The sequence below is a fragment of the Protopterus annectens genome, chromosome 1.part2 (assembly GCF_019279795.1).
Source record: "Protopterus annectens isolate FY-2018-M chromosome 1.part2, PAN1.0, whole genome shotgun sequence".
NCBI lineage: Eukaryota > Metazoa > Chordata > Ceratodontiformes > Protopteridae > Protopterus > Protopterus annectens.
In genome coordinates, this window is record NC_056727.1 from 231,799,948 (window position 1) to 231,812,825 (window position 12,878).

Genomic DNA, 12,878 nt, shown 5'->3' on the forward strand with positions numbered 1-12,878 from the left:
TTTGATCTTTACAGCAATTGGAGCTACTTTGGCTTCTGCTGTTATGTCTTTATTTCTTCTTCTGTCCCACACTGTGTATCCTACCACCCTTCTCAGGCACTTTCCATCAGCTCTACTTTCCTCATCTGCTCTGCCTTTATTGCCCAGGTTTCTGTATCATACAGTAGTACTGGTCGCACCACTGTTTTGTGTATACCTTACTTTTCAGCTTCTTTGGCATTCTTCTGTCATACACTACATCTGACACACTGTTCCAGTTGGCTACAGCCCCTCTGATTCTAGCCTTGACCTCTTCATTCAGACTTTCCCTTCTCCTCAACCACTCCTCCCAGGTACTTGAAGCTATTAACCTGTTCCTTTATCTCCCCTTTTGTCTCAGTTCTCAAATTCTTCTGATTTCCCCAATTTCATGCCATTATCACTCTCTTATGTGTACTTAGTTTCATCCAATGTGTGTCATCAGTTTTGCATTCCTTTCCCCTATCCTTTGCTGAAGTTCTTGCTCAGAGTCTGCCTGTAATGCCACATCATCTGCATACAGCAACACTGTTGATCTGTTCCCTCCAACCTGTTCTTTAATGTAGTCACGCACCAGTATGAACAGCAGTAGGCTCAGAGCTGAACCCTGGTGAAAACCCCACCACCACTGGGAACCCATCTGTGAGACTGAACACTGTTCATACCAGAGTTATTGGGTCCTTGTACATAGTCTGCACTAATTCTACCAATGTTTCTAGGACTTCGACCCACCGCCCAAATCAGCTTTATTGGGACCTTGTCATATGCTTTCTCCAAGTCTAGGGATGCCCAGTTGCACTCTTGCCTCATCTCGAGTTTCTTCTCAACCATATGTCTCACTGCAGACATCATGTCAGTTGTGCTGCATCCTGATCTGAATCCAAGTTGCTCATCTCCCATGTTATTTTCTACTACTTTGCGTATCCATATGTCAGTTACCCTCTCCAAACTTTTTATGCAATTTGATAGTTTGATACCTCTGTACAGCCCATAGTTTTGGATGTCCCCTTTGTTCTTGTAAAGTGGCATGAGTTTGCTTATTCTCCATTCATCTGGGATATGCCTTTCTATCCACACTGCTATGAAGGGTCTATATCACATTGTTTAACTCTTAAAAGTTCGAATGTCATATGGTCGACACCATATGATCGAACCTTTAAAAGTTTGAACGTTTCAACGAGATCTCCATACAGTGCAGAATTGGAAGATTTCCCTTTTCTGCACTGTAGTGGGATCTCGGAGTTGGTATATTTAAAGAGCGGGGGGTGTGGGGGGTGCAGGGGGGCTTGACTTCTGCTTAAACTGTTCATGTAGTTTTTTTCTTTGGTTTATTTATTTTTTTATTACTTTTCAAACTTTTAAAAGTTCGATCTTATGGTGTCAACCATATGATGTTCGAACTTTTAAAAGTTCGATCATGTAATATAGACGCCCTATGAATGCCTTCAGCAGCTGTTTCTCCCCTGTCTCACCCAGCATCTTTAGCATATCTGCTTGACGTCATCTGAGTCTGCTGCTTTCCCTGACTTCATTTTCTTTAGTGCTATTCTTACTACTTCAAGAGTGGGCTCCTATTCTCTTACCATAGTCTGTGTCTGGGACAGTACAGCTTCTGTGGCTTTTCTTCATTCAGAAGCTGCAGGAAGTACTCCATTCATCTGCCTTTGATGTCCTGCGGACTGGTGAGCATGTTGTTGCTGGCATCCTTTTTATGAAGGGTGTTTGACTATCTTCTTTCTGTCTTTGCCTTGCAACCTGATGTACTTTCACGTACTGAGTTACTTTCCAGAAGCTGGTTGAGTGCTTCCTTTGTCTTGTTCCTTGCTATTGCAACTCCTTTCTTGTTTTTTGTTAGCCAGTCACTATTCCATCCAATACTGGTTCGTCTTTTCTATCTACCACTTTTTCCTGCACTCCTCCTTTCTTTTGATGACTTCCTGAACGTCTGCATTCCACCACCAGCTTTCCTTATGTACCTTATTTCCATACCTGGCTGGGCCACATATTTGTTCTGCAGTCCTCACACATGCTGTTCTGAGGTGCTGCCATTCTTCTTCAACTCCACCTATATCCTCCTCTTCTTGGGGTAGAGCCCTGAGTAACTCCTTAAACTGTTGTATTTTCTCTGCAGTCAACTTCCAGGACTTCAGCCTAATCCTGACCACTGTGTGCAGTTAATTGTGGCAGTCACTAGTTTATTCTTTGGGCAGACTGTTTTACTGGGCATAACTACACAGTCACTAATTCTACCTCATTGCCTTTTCCTTACCAAGAGAAAAGTCTACCTGAGTTGAGTGTTGGCCACTGTTGTATGTGATCTTGTGACTGTCTCTTTCTGAACTGTGTGTTGGTTGCTGTTAAGCCATTTGCAAGACAGATGTCTAGAATGGCCTCTCCTTTATTCCTGTTGCCCCACCCTTGTGGATCTAGGCAGTCCTCGTATCCTATTCTGTCTGTCGGGATATGTGCATTCAAGTCGCCCATTATCAACACCAGTTCATGTTGTCCTGCTTTTATCTGGTAGGTCCTGCAACTGCTGTATGTATGCCCTCCTTTTCTCACTAACCCTGCTGTAGGACATAGGTCACCTATCATTCCACTGGAGTCTGATTGCCATGAGTGTATCACTAATTGTGATGATATCCCTTACTGCCTTCCGAAGCTTGTCTGTAACCACAATTCCCACACCATTTCTAGCCTGTCCTCCTCCTGAGTATTAGACTCTGGATCCCTAACCAATTGGCTTTGTTGCACTACCCTTCCATCTTGTAACTAGGATACCTAGGATGTCCAGTCTCCTTCGTGCCATCATATAATCCACTTCCAAGCTCTGTCCTGTCAGTGAACCTACAATGAGTGCAGCTATTCTTAGCTCATGTTTAGTAGGTTGACTGGTTTTACATCCATCTTTCACTCAAGAGTTATCCCAGGTAACCCAGGCTGGGCAACTGGATGCCGGCCAGTAGCTTATTGACACAGGGCTGCTGGGCTTTATGCCAGGCACACACTGTCCAATAGGGACACACACACACTCCTCTCACCATTAGTATGGGTTTCTGACATGAGGTATAGTAGGCAGGGTCTGCAACCCACTTATTACCAGCAAATACCCATGTCCATTTAGTGACATTATGGCAAAACAGAATACAACCAAATAGAAACACTTAGTTTATTCACCACAAAATAAAGCTTTTGGGAAACACCCTTCATCAGTATTCAGAGCATAATTAATAATTGTTTAATTATTGTAGTGTACTTATTTGTCCTAATCAGGATTAACTTTAAATTAGATTACAATGATTAAAAATTAATAAGTGCAGCCAACTTTTACTTTAAGCATTTACTCCATGCTAGCCAGTATACTTCATGAAGTATATAATTCTTATAATGTATATAACTTGTGTTTTTTTTCTGTAAGCGTTGTAAATTGGGTCTGGAGCTTTCCTTCCCTGGCCAACTTAGAAAATGGGCTGTTCACCTCATCAGACTATCCTGGTAAACAAATGTTACTTAACTAAATAAATACATTAAATAAAAATAAATATGATTTTGATATTCCAAAAACAAGCTAAAGCATGTTGTTTCATCTTGTTTTTTTAGTATCATGTAAGGTGATTAGTTATATGCCATGTTGGCTGACGTTTGAACAAACAGTTGGGAGTGCTTATTGTTTAACTTGCATATTATGTTATTATTTAATGAAGTATAACCAAGCAATTATTTTTAAAGCTCAGGTTCATTTAATAATAATTATTATCATCATAATAAAACTCTGTCATATCACCCAGTCAAGTTTTTTTAAGCATTTTTGTCTTAATTATGTTAGGACTACTCCAAAATAAATGGACTTAAAAACAGTCTCATGTTAAATACCTTCACTTAATTTAGAAGCAATGTGACCATAAAACCTGTCAGAAAATTAATACACTTTGCATTTTGCTTTTGACACCACGAAAAAAAAAAGAAACCCCTTGTGTTTATATGAGAAAATAAATTTGATTACAGTGTATTTGCCCTGAACTTTGAAACACTAGAAGTAGAAATGTATTTTACTCTTGGCAAAGCACCGGTGTTTAGTTGTAGTTGCCATTTACATTTGCTGTGTTTTAGTTTATCATCTTATCATTCTTCTCTTAGGATTCCTTTACATTTCAGTACAAAAAAGCAAGTTTCTTAACATTTCTAAATAAGGAAACAATGAATGCTTAAGTGTAGTGTTTTGATACCCTTTTTAAATGCTGTACAAGTATCCATATATTCACTATTGAAGATCTCTCTTCATCTTACCAAAAAAAAAAAAAAAAAAAAAAAAGAATAAAAAATCATGGGAAGTACACTTAGCAATGTACATCAGTCCAGAGACCATAATAATCAGGAGTTTGTATTTTAGTGTGGATATTTATTTATTTATTTTTAAAGCAGTATTAAATATGTGATTGCTGTAATTTTGCTGAAGTCCTTATTAATTTTGGACAAAAGCTTTTAGTAAACCTGGTCTTTGTGAATGATGTTGCGGAGAAGATGAGCAAGCTCGCTGTGCTAGCAGCTGGGAAAAGTAGGTGAGCATGGCGTGTGCATGCTCTGGCAGCTATCATGAGTTAATGAGCTGCCTAGCAAAATGTTGAGTTGCATAGCAAAAAGAGTTAACTTTTTTCCTGTAAAAGTACCATTGAAATTTCACCAATACCTAGTTACACACTCTTTTAAAATTAGTGGCTGTCCACTTGGGTAGATGAAGCTTAAGTTACCCTGTTTCATATGTAACTGCTTAGTGCAGCTCTTAGGGTATTAACCCACTTTTTTATCTTACCTTTAAAATCTGTAACATCTACTCCCAAGCCCACCAACTACCGGCGAGCCCACATTCTGCCTTTCAGTAGCCATCTTGGGATTAGTACTTCTGTTTTGCTCCTGATGAGAGAAGGAGCATAGGAACATTATTTCCTGGGTACTGCTGATCACTGGAAACCATTAACTGTTTCATAGGTGCCAGTTTGGAATTTGTGCTTCTATTTTGCTCCTGGTGAGAGAAGGAGCAAAGTGCATAGATTCCTGACTCTCTTTGGTTGAGAAATGAGTGTCTGCACTTTACATTCCTGATTGGTCTGGCTGCTATTCAAGGCATCTGCCAGGAAAAGGCTTCAACAAGCCTACAGACCCTTAAATCAATTGGGACAAGACTGTGGTTTACAAACAGGCTGTGTCCTGCTTTTTGTCTTGGGACTGATAATACTGTTTTGCTTCTGGTGAGAGAAGAAGCAAAGGAGCCCTGTATCCCAGCTGAGTGGAGCTGTGGTGAGACCAACACTAGTAATAGTCGGGCAGTAGCCTTTTAGATGACTCCCCTCTTTTCATCATTCTTGACAAGCTAATTCTTTCTTTTCAGTAAGTACTGCTTGATTTGCTTCACACTTCAGAATATCTGCCTAATTACTTGCATCAGTAAATCATCAGGCTCTACTGCTCAGTTTCCCCTCATGTGTTTGGCAGTGCCCTGTATAGCCACAGTCACCTTGAGTTGACTTTTTTTTCCCTGTAAAAGTACCATTGAAATTTCACCAATACCTAGTTGCACACAGAACAACTAGTTTGCACTGTCTAGCACTGCTCCCAGAGTAGCAAACCAGATACCCCCGACATTACTTTATATTCTCACTCGAACTGTCTAATCAATAAAAAGCAAAAAACAAAAAGGGGTCTGTTGTCATGGATATAAACTTTCCCCACTATCTCCATTAGCAGCTTGCTGGATGTGGGTATGCTGAGGCAATGTAGAAATTGACTCATGTTTACTGACAACCAGTTAATTCCCAAACTGATATGGTATGTGAGATATGCATTTTCACAATGTCATTGGAGGCAACGCACTCACATAAACACTCCTAATGTCAATAAGGTTGTCAGTAGTACACACTCTGTACCCATCATACACAATTCAAAGCAGACACGTAGACCCACATATGCTAAGGTACTTAAATGTAATCTTCCTAACCCCCCAAAGACCTCGTAGATGAAGTACACATAACAAGTACCCTCAGCAACCCTGAATGCACTCTTTCAAAACACTGAAATTAACATATACAGCCACAGCTCATGGAGCCTCTACTTCTCGGCACGTAAGGCAAGGCACCAAAGAATCCAACATTTTAGTCATTTGAGACTCCATTGTGAGACACACCGATGTCCCTCTCACCAGGCTGAGTAAGGAGAGTCAGTCAGTTGCTTACTAGAGGCCAGGATCAGCCACATTATGCACACACTTGCGTCATTGGGCCACAAGTACCAGTATGACAAAGTCATAGTCCATGTGGTTGTAAATGACCCGAGACATACCTCCCTAGACTATATGAAGAGAGACATCATGGAGCTCTTGGAATGTGTCCTAGGCTGGTATGAGCCTAGCAATGAACAGCATTTTACCTTCTCCAAGGATGATGCCACAATATGAGTAAAATATAACTGACTCTGACACCAGAAATAAAGCCAGTTATTATTCTAAGGGGGTGCAGTATTTGTCGGCATGGAAAGATATGGTGAACAGACCATGTTGCTTTGCCAGGGATGGTTTGCACCTCTCCCCTCTAGGCTTTTGAATATTTGCTAAAACATTGCCTGTCCCCATAGTGCCTTTTTTAGGCAATGCCAAACTGAAAGTAATTCCGACGTAGCAAATCAAAACCAAGAAAATCTAAAGTTATTAATGCTCAATGCTAGGTGTCTACACATAAAAACTCCACACCCTAGAGGCTGTCTTCACCTTAGAGAATGCTGATGTCTGAGCGGTCACTGAGACATGATTTAAAGCCTCAGAGAGCACGACGACGGTGCATGGTTATAATGCCTTCCACACATTTAGACAACTAGTGTACAGGCTGGGACTAAAGCTGGAGGTGTCTTATTTACATAAAAAATAAATATACCTCAAGGCTGGTTAAACAGGACAATGCACTTGAGCTTCTCCATATTCAAATCGCTGTAAGAAAAATCTAATACCACTTCCTTGCAAGCTATAGGTCCCCCTCTATGACCCAGGAAACCTGTACCTTGTATTTAAACTTACTGGAAATGTGGTGATTTTTAATTGCCCCCTATTAACTGGGAATCGTATTTGACGCCAAAACGTATGAGCACAGAGATTCCTGGGTTTTGTAAACACAACCTTCCTGGACCAGGTTGTCAGTACACCATCAACGGTTGCAACCATACTGGATCTGGACCTCACTAGTATGGGAGAGTGTTGCACAACTCCTAGTGTAATGTTTTGTCTGGTAAGGTCAGACCACAAAATGGTCTCCTTTGAAGTAAAAATAAAATCTGGAACGCCAGCTAACCCTGGAATATTCAGGAACCACTCTAAAGCTAACTTCCTACTATTAAGACATAACCTGGCAAAATGTCAAGTCCGCATAAACTCTGCGAACACTGCTGCCTACTTAGAAGTGTTAACAGAAACCTTATACATGTTAATAGCTGCATAGAGGCAGCTGTACCCACCAGGAAGAAGTACAGAACTAACTCAAAAAAAAAAAAACAAGCCACCCAAGTTGAATCACATCAGTATCAGTATGCTGTATATCAGAAGGAAGAAAATCATGACAAAAATTAGGAGGTGCAGCACCCAGCAGGATAAAAACACTCATCAAACTAAACAACTCAGAGGACAAATTAAGTCCACCAAAGCTAAATTTGAGGTAAATGTGGCCTCCCAAGCCAAGGAGAACCACTGGGCATTCTTTAGCTATGTGTGCAACCTCAAAGGCTTCACAGTTGTGTGCAGAGGTTATTGTAAATTGAGCCATCTGTACTGAGTCAGAAGACAAAGCAAACCTACTGGCCAACAAATTCATCTCCAGCCTCATCCATCTGTCCCCATCAGCCTACCCTCATATAACTCTTGCAGTCACTAGGTAACAGGTCCTTAATGCACTCTCTAAGGCCAAGAAAACTGGGTAAAATGGGCCCAGACAGTATCCCAGGATGCCTTCGAAGTAGCATGAAACATGATCTATCAGGCCTTCTGGAATTACTATTTTAAGTGTAGCCTCCAAACAGTCTTCGTGCCTTATGAATGGAGAACAGCAACAGTCATCCCTCTGCACAAGGGTGGGCCATCTACAGACCCTGGAAACTACAGACACATACATATGTCTCAATAGCCTTCTGTGCAAAGCCATGGAAAGAATGGTCATGGAAATGATCAATAATGAGCTAGGCAACCTGCAGACACTGGACCCAACCCAGTTTGTTTTCATCAAGGGCAGATCATGCCTACTCAAACTGGTGGACTTCTTTGAGAGGATCACCAGAGTAATGGATGAGGCAAAATGGTTCACACTGCCTACCTTTATCTGGCCAAGGCAGTTGACACTCCTTTACTCTGGCATTGTTGACAGACTTGAGAGGATAGGTGCAAACTCTTATTTAACCCATTGGATATCCAGCTGGCTCACAGACCAGACCCAGGAAGTTAACATTGTGAAGTCCAACTCTACAAAGAGTCCAGTCCCCAGCAGAGTCCCTCGGGGACCGGTCCTGGGACCACTCCTTTTTGGAATTTACTTCTCTGAAGTCTAGGTCAATGTCATTGGCCTTTGGTTGACTAAATATGAAGATGGTTGCAAATTAGGAGCTGCATTGATTCACCCACTGACACAAATATTCTCCAGGAAGGGCTGACACAAACAACTGGTGCTAGATCTATGGACTAAAACTAAATGCCAAGAGGTGCATAATGGTGTACTTTGGAAAGTCATCCACCCTTGGTAACTATCGTATTGGCAATACATCCCTAAGAGCTGACCCAGTAGTCTGAGACTGGGGGACACACAGATGGTAATCTGGCCTTTGACCATCATGTGTCTACAGTAGTGAAGAAGTCATTCTATGATTTGCGACTTGTAAACAAAGATATGGCATCTAGGTCCAAGGAATTCATTGTCCCACTGTATTCAGTATTCATCAAACCTATCATTGGGTACAGTGCCCCCTTTGATATGTACCTAACCAGGCATATCCAATTTAAATGTCCATAGAGGTTCCTCAATAAAAGAATACAGGGCATAAGTAACATGTCGTATGCAGACCATCTCAAGGCCCTGTCCCTGCATTCCGTCTCATACAGGCTGTTGAGGAGAGATCTATGCCTTCCATACAAGGCATTGTCAGACCCTACTCTGATGGACCTCCTGCATATCCGCAAAGTAAACAGCACCATAACTACCCATTTTAAAGACTTAAACCTTGCCTGTGATATAAACAGAATCTACTGGAGAGACAGGTATTTATCCAAACAGTCTTCGTGAGAGTACCCCTTCTCTGGAGCAGGATCCCTGTCAATGTGAAGCAGAGTTCCTCCCTAACCCAATTCAAGTGTAACTTGGACAGTTGGATGGGGAACAGAAAATTCATCCCTAGTTGGCACCTATGTTTATAATGGACACAGTCAGCCTGTAAATGGTTAATCTCCCAGGCCCCTGCTTGTAAATGTTTCACATCCCAAGCTACTGCTTACACTTATCATGGGTACCAGAACTTGTCAACGATTTGGGATGACTGGCTAGGCTTAAAAGGGTCCTTGTGGTAGTTAGCCTAGTAAACACCCATGAACCTATAAACGTAGGAGCTTGTAGGCTGGCCTGTTCCCTGTCCTCTGACTGTCAGCATGGGGGGAATGAGTGATATGATCATGTTACTTGGGTTGAAACAAACGAGTTATGACTTTCTCCTGATCTAGAGATAGCTAGCTGCTGCTCTGCAGAATAAATTATCTGATTAGGACAGGGTCCTTCAGAGGCTTGGGAATGGCAGAATATCTAGAAAGATTAGAGATATTTGAAACATTTACAAAACCAAAAGTGTAGTTATCAGCTCTAGTCAAAGTGACAAACCAAGTTATTCATATTAATATAGCATACATTAATACCAAACCTAAAAAAAAAGAACTGTATATTTATATATGTATATATATATATATATATATATATATATATATATATATATATATATATATATATATATATATATATATATATATATATATATATATATATATATATATATATATATATATATATATATATATATATATATATATATATATATATATATATATATATATATATATATATATATATGTGTGTGTGTGTGCGTGCAAGAGTTACAATAGTTTTAACTTTTTTAATTTCTCCCAAGTGTTTTGGGTTTCTAATACCATGACTGGAATGGACCCCATTCCTAAGTCAAAATATGATTTAAAGTTTATGAAATTAGTATTGTTTCAATCTTTGTTAGCCAGAAGTGCTCTTTGCAGCACCTGCAATGTGCCCAGAATCGACTCCTCCTGCAATTCATACCGAGTTACTTGTATCAGTAACATGTCTTAAGTTTGTTTGTTTCTTTCGGCTTTTCCCGGTTAGGGGTCGCCACAGCAGAACTCCAGTCCGCTAATGATTGGCAGTAGATTTTTGCGTACTAGCTTGCCGGGCCTAACGCACAACCTTCAGCGAAGGAGCGCCCATTCACGCATGTCGCCACACAGAAGATGCTCTGAGAATCGAACGGGCAACGTCTAACTGTGAGGCGACAACGCTACCGCAGCACCACCACCACAGGTCTTAAGTACAGTTGTAAATTCTTTATAAGATCCAGTTGCTTCTACTACTATTGAAACTGTCTGGGTATGCCTTTGTTTCTGCCTGCAGATGCTGGTATTTTATGGCTTTGTATCTCTCTGTATGTACAACACTCTAGTCCACTGGGTGTAGCAATTTCAGTGATCAATGCTACTTTTGTCTTTTCATGGACTACTCTATCTGGTTTTCTTGCATCTATTTTTTGAACTGTTGGTAAGGGGTGATACCATGTGAAACTTCATCATTTTCTATAATACTTTGTGGCTCGTGGCTTCAAATGTTTTTCAGCTACTTCAATATTGTAATGTTTGCACAGTCCTCAATGGAACAGTCTTGCCACATTATTATGCCTTTGAGTATACTGTCCTCCTGACATTAGTGTATCGCAACCATCAACAAGATGTGCGACTGTTTCCAATTCTGTTTTACAAAATCTGCATTTGTCTGTTCTCCCACATGTTCAATAGACTTTGTAAATCAGTGTGTACATAGTCTGTTATCTTGGGCCTCCAATATTAACCTTTCATCTTTTGTTTTAAATTCACTTCTCCTTAACCATTCTTGCATTTGATCCTGATCTACATGAGGTTGTTCCAAGAGTTTTCCATACTTGTAGTTATATTTATGCATTTTCCACAGTTCCTGCCTTCTCATCTGGTTCTTCACATTATATTCTTTTGTTTATTGGCACATTCAGATGCTGCTTACCTACCTCTGGTTTGATTTCCATTCTCACTTGACACTGATATGCTTCTGCTAAACTAAGCCAGAGAAGTCATCTTATGCTTATTCTTCTGATGTTTTAAAACTTTCACCATGTTTGGGTCTCGTGAGGTCAGCAGTTTACTTTGACTTTTATTCTCCCCTTTCTGGGAATGATTCTCATTACTGCCATCATACAATTTTAGATGCTATGTAACCAAAGAACAACAACTTTTCTCTAATTTGAAATGTAATGTATGTTCTCCAACTTTTTCTATTATACAACTGCCTCTCTCTGAATACGTCAATATCATGAATGTATACATTGTAAATAGTTTACTTTCCACCTTTTATTCTCCCCTTCCTGGGAAGAATTTTCTTTACTGCCATCATACAATTTTTAGATGCTATATAACCAATGTGCAACTTGTTTCTAATCTAATATGTAATGCGTGTTCTTCAATTTTGCTATTATACTTCGCTTAGTTTTACTATGTAATATGGAGCTTTTCCCCCTGGGCCTCCACTGAAAACGGGCTCCTTGAGCCCAGTGGACTTCCCCAGTCATCAAACTGGAAATAAATAAATATGTATAAAGTTCTACGGTTGCAGATGTTTGTGTAATCCGTTCTGAAGAGGCCCATACCTCCTTCAGAACATGGATTATATAATCGTGGTATACACTGATTTTTATAAATCATTTGATGAGCATGATGCGTTTGTTTTTTGTCCAATGGATCCAATACCTTTTGGGGATAGTCAGTTACTCCAAATCTGTAAGTTAGGACAGGAGCACCAAATTGGTTTATAGCTTGAACTTTATTCGTAGATGTCAGAGCTGTTTTCAGCATTAATTTTAGTCTTTTATTCCTTACTATGTTTTATTCGCATTTGTTCATCTTTTATTGTTGATTTTTCACCAGTTCCCAAATATTTATACACACTCTTATATCACATTCCTGTCCCAGGCTGATATTTTCTTGGTGCTCTAGCTTTCCTGCTTGAAAGGTTGCTGTTTGCACATTTATCAAGACCAAGTGACATTCTTATATCATCTGAAAGGTTTGACCACTTGCAGTTGTGCTTTCCGTTCTTCATCTGATGAACTAGACAGTTTTAAATCACCCACAAAAAGAAGATAATTTCATTGGTTTCAGGAAGCCAAATTGTAGCTGTGACCTAATCTGTTAAGTAGACCGCTTAATGGGTTAAGGGCAAGACAAAAGAGCAAGGGTGACAGAGCACCACCCTGGAATATCCCCCTTAGAATTTTTATCCATAGAATAATAATTTGTCCTTTATCATAGCTTAACTGCAAAGCGGTTTGTCACTGTTTGATTACATTACATCGACCATTAATCAATATAGGATGCATCTTGTACATTTTTAAGCGCTTTTTTATCTGTGAATGTGGGATACTGTCAGATGCTTTTTTTGTAATCTTCCCATGCCATACTTAAATTCTTCCCCTTTTTACAGTTCTCCATTGTAACTTTACATCCGATGTTGTCAACCTTCATTCATTCA

At 40.0% G+C, this 12,878-nt stretch overlaps 1 protein-coding gene across 2 annotated transcripts in view; it reads left to right on the forward strand.

The window, feature by feature from the left end:
• The window catches only part of ACTR2 (actin related protein 2), an 848,078-nt gene that overhangs the window by 313,671 nt on the left and 521,529 nt on the right, over window positions 1-12,878 (forward strand). The gene's annotated exons all lie outside the window — the stretch shown is intronic.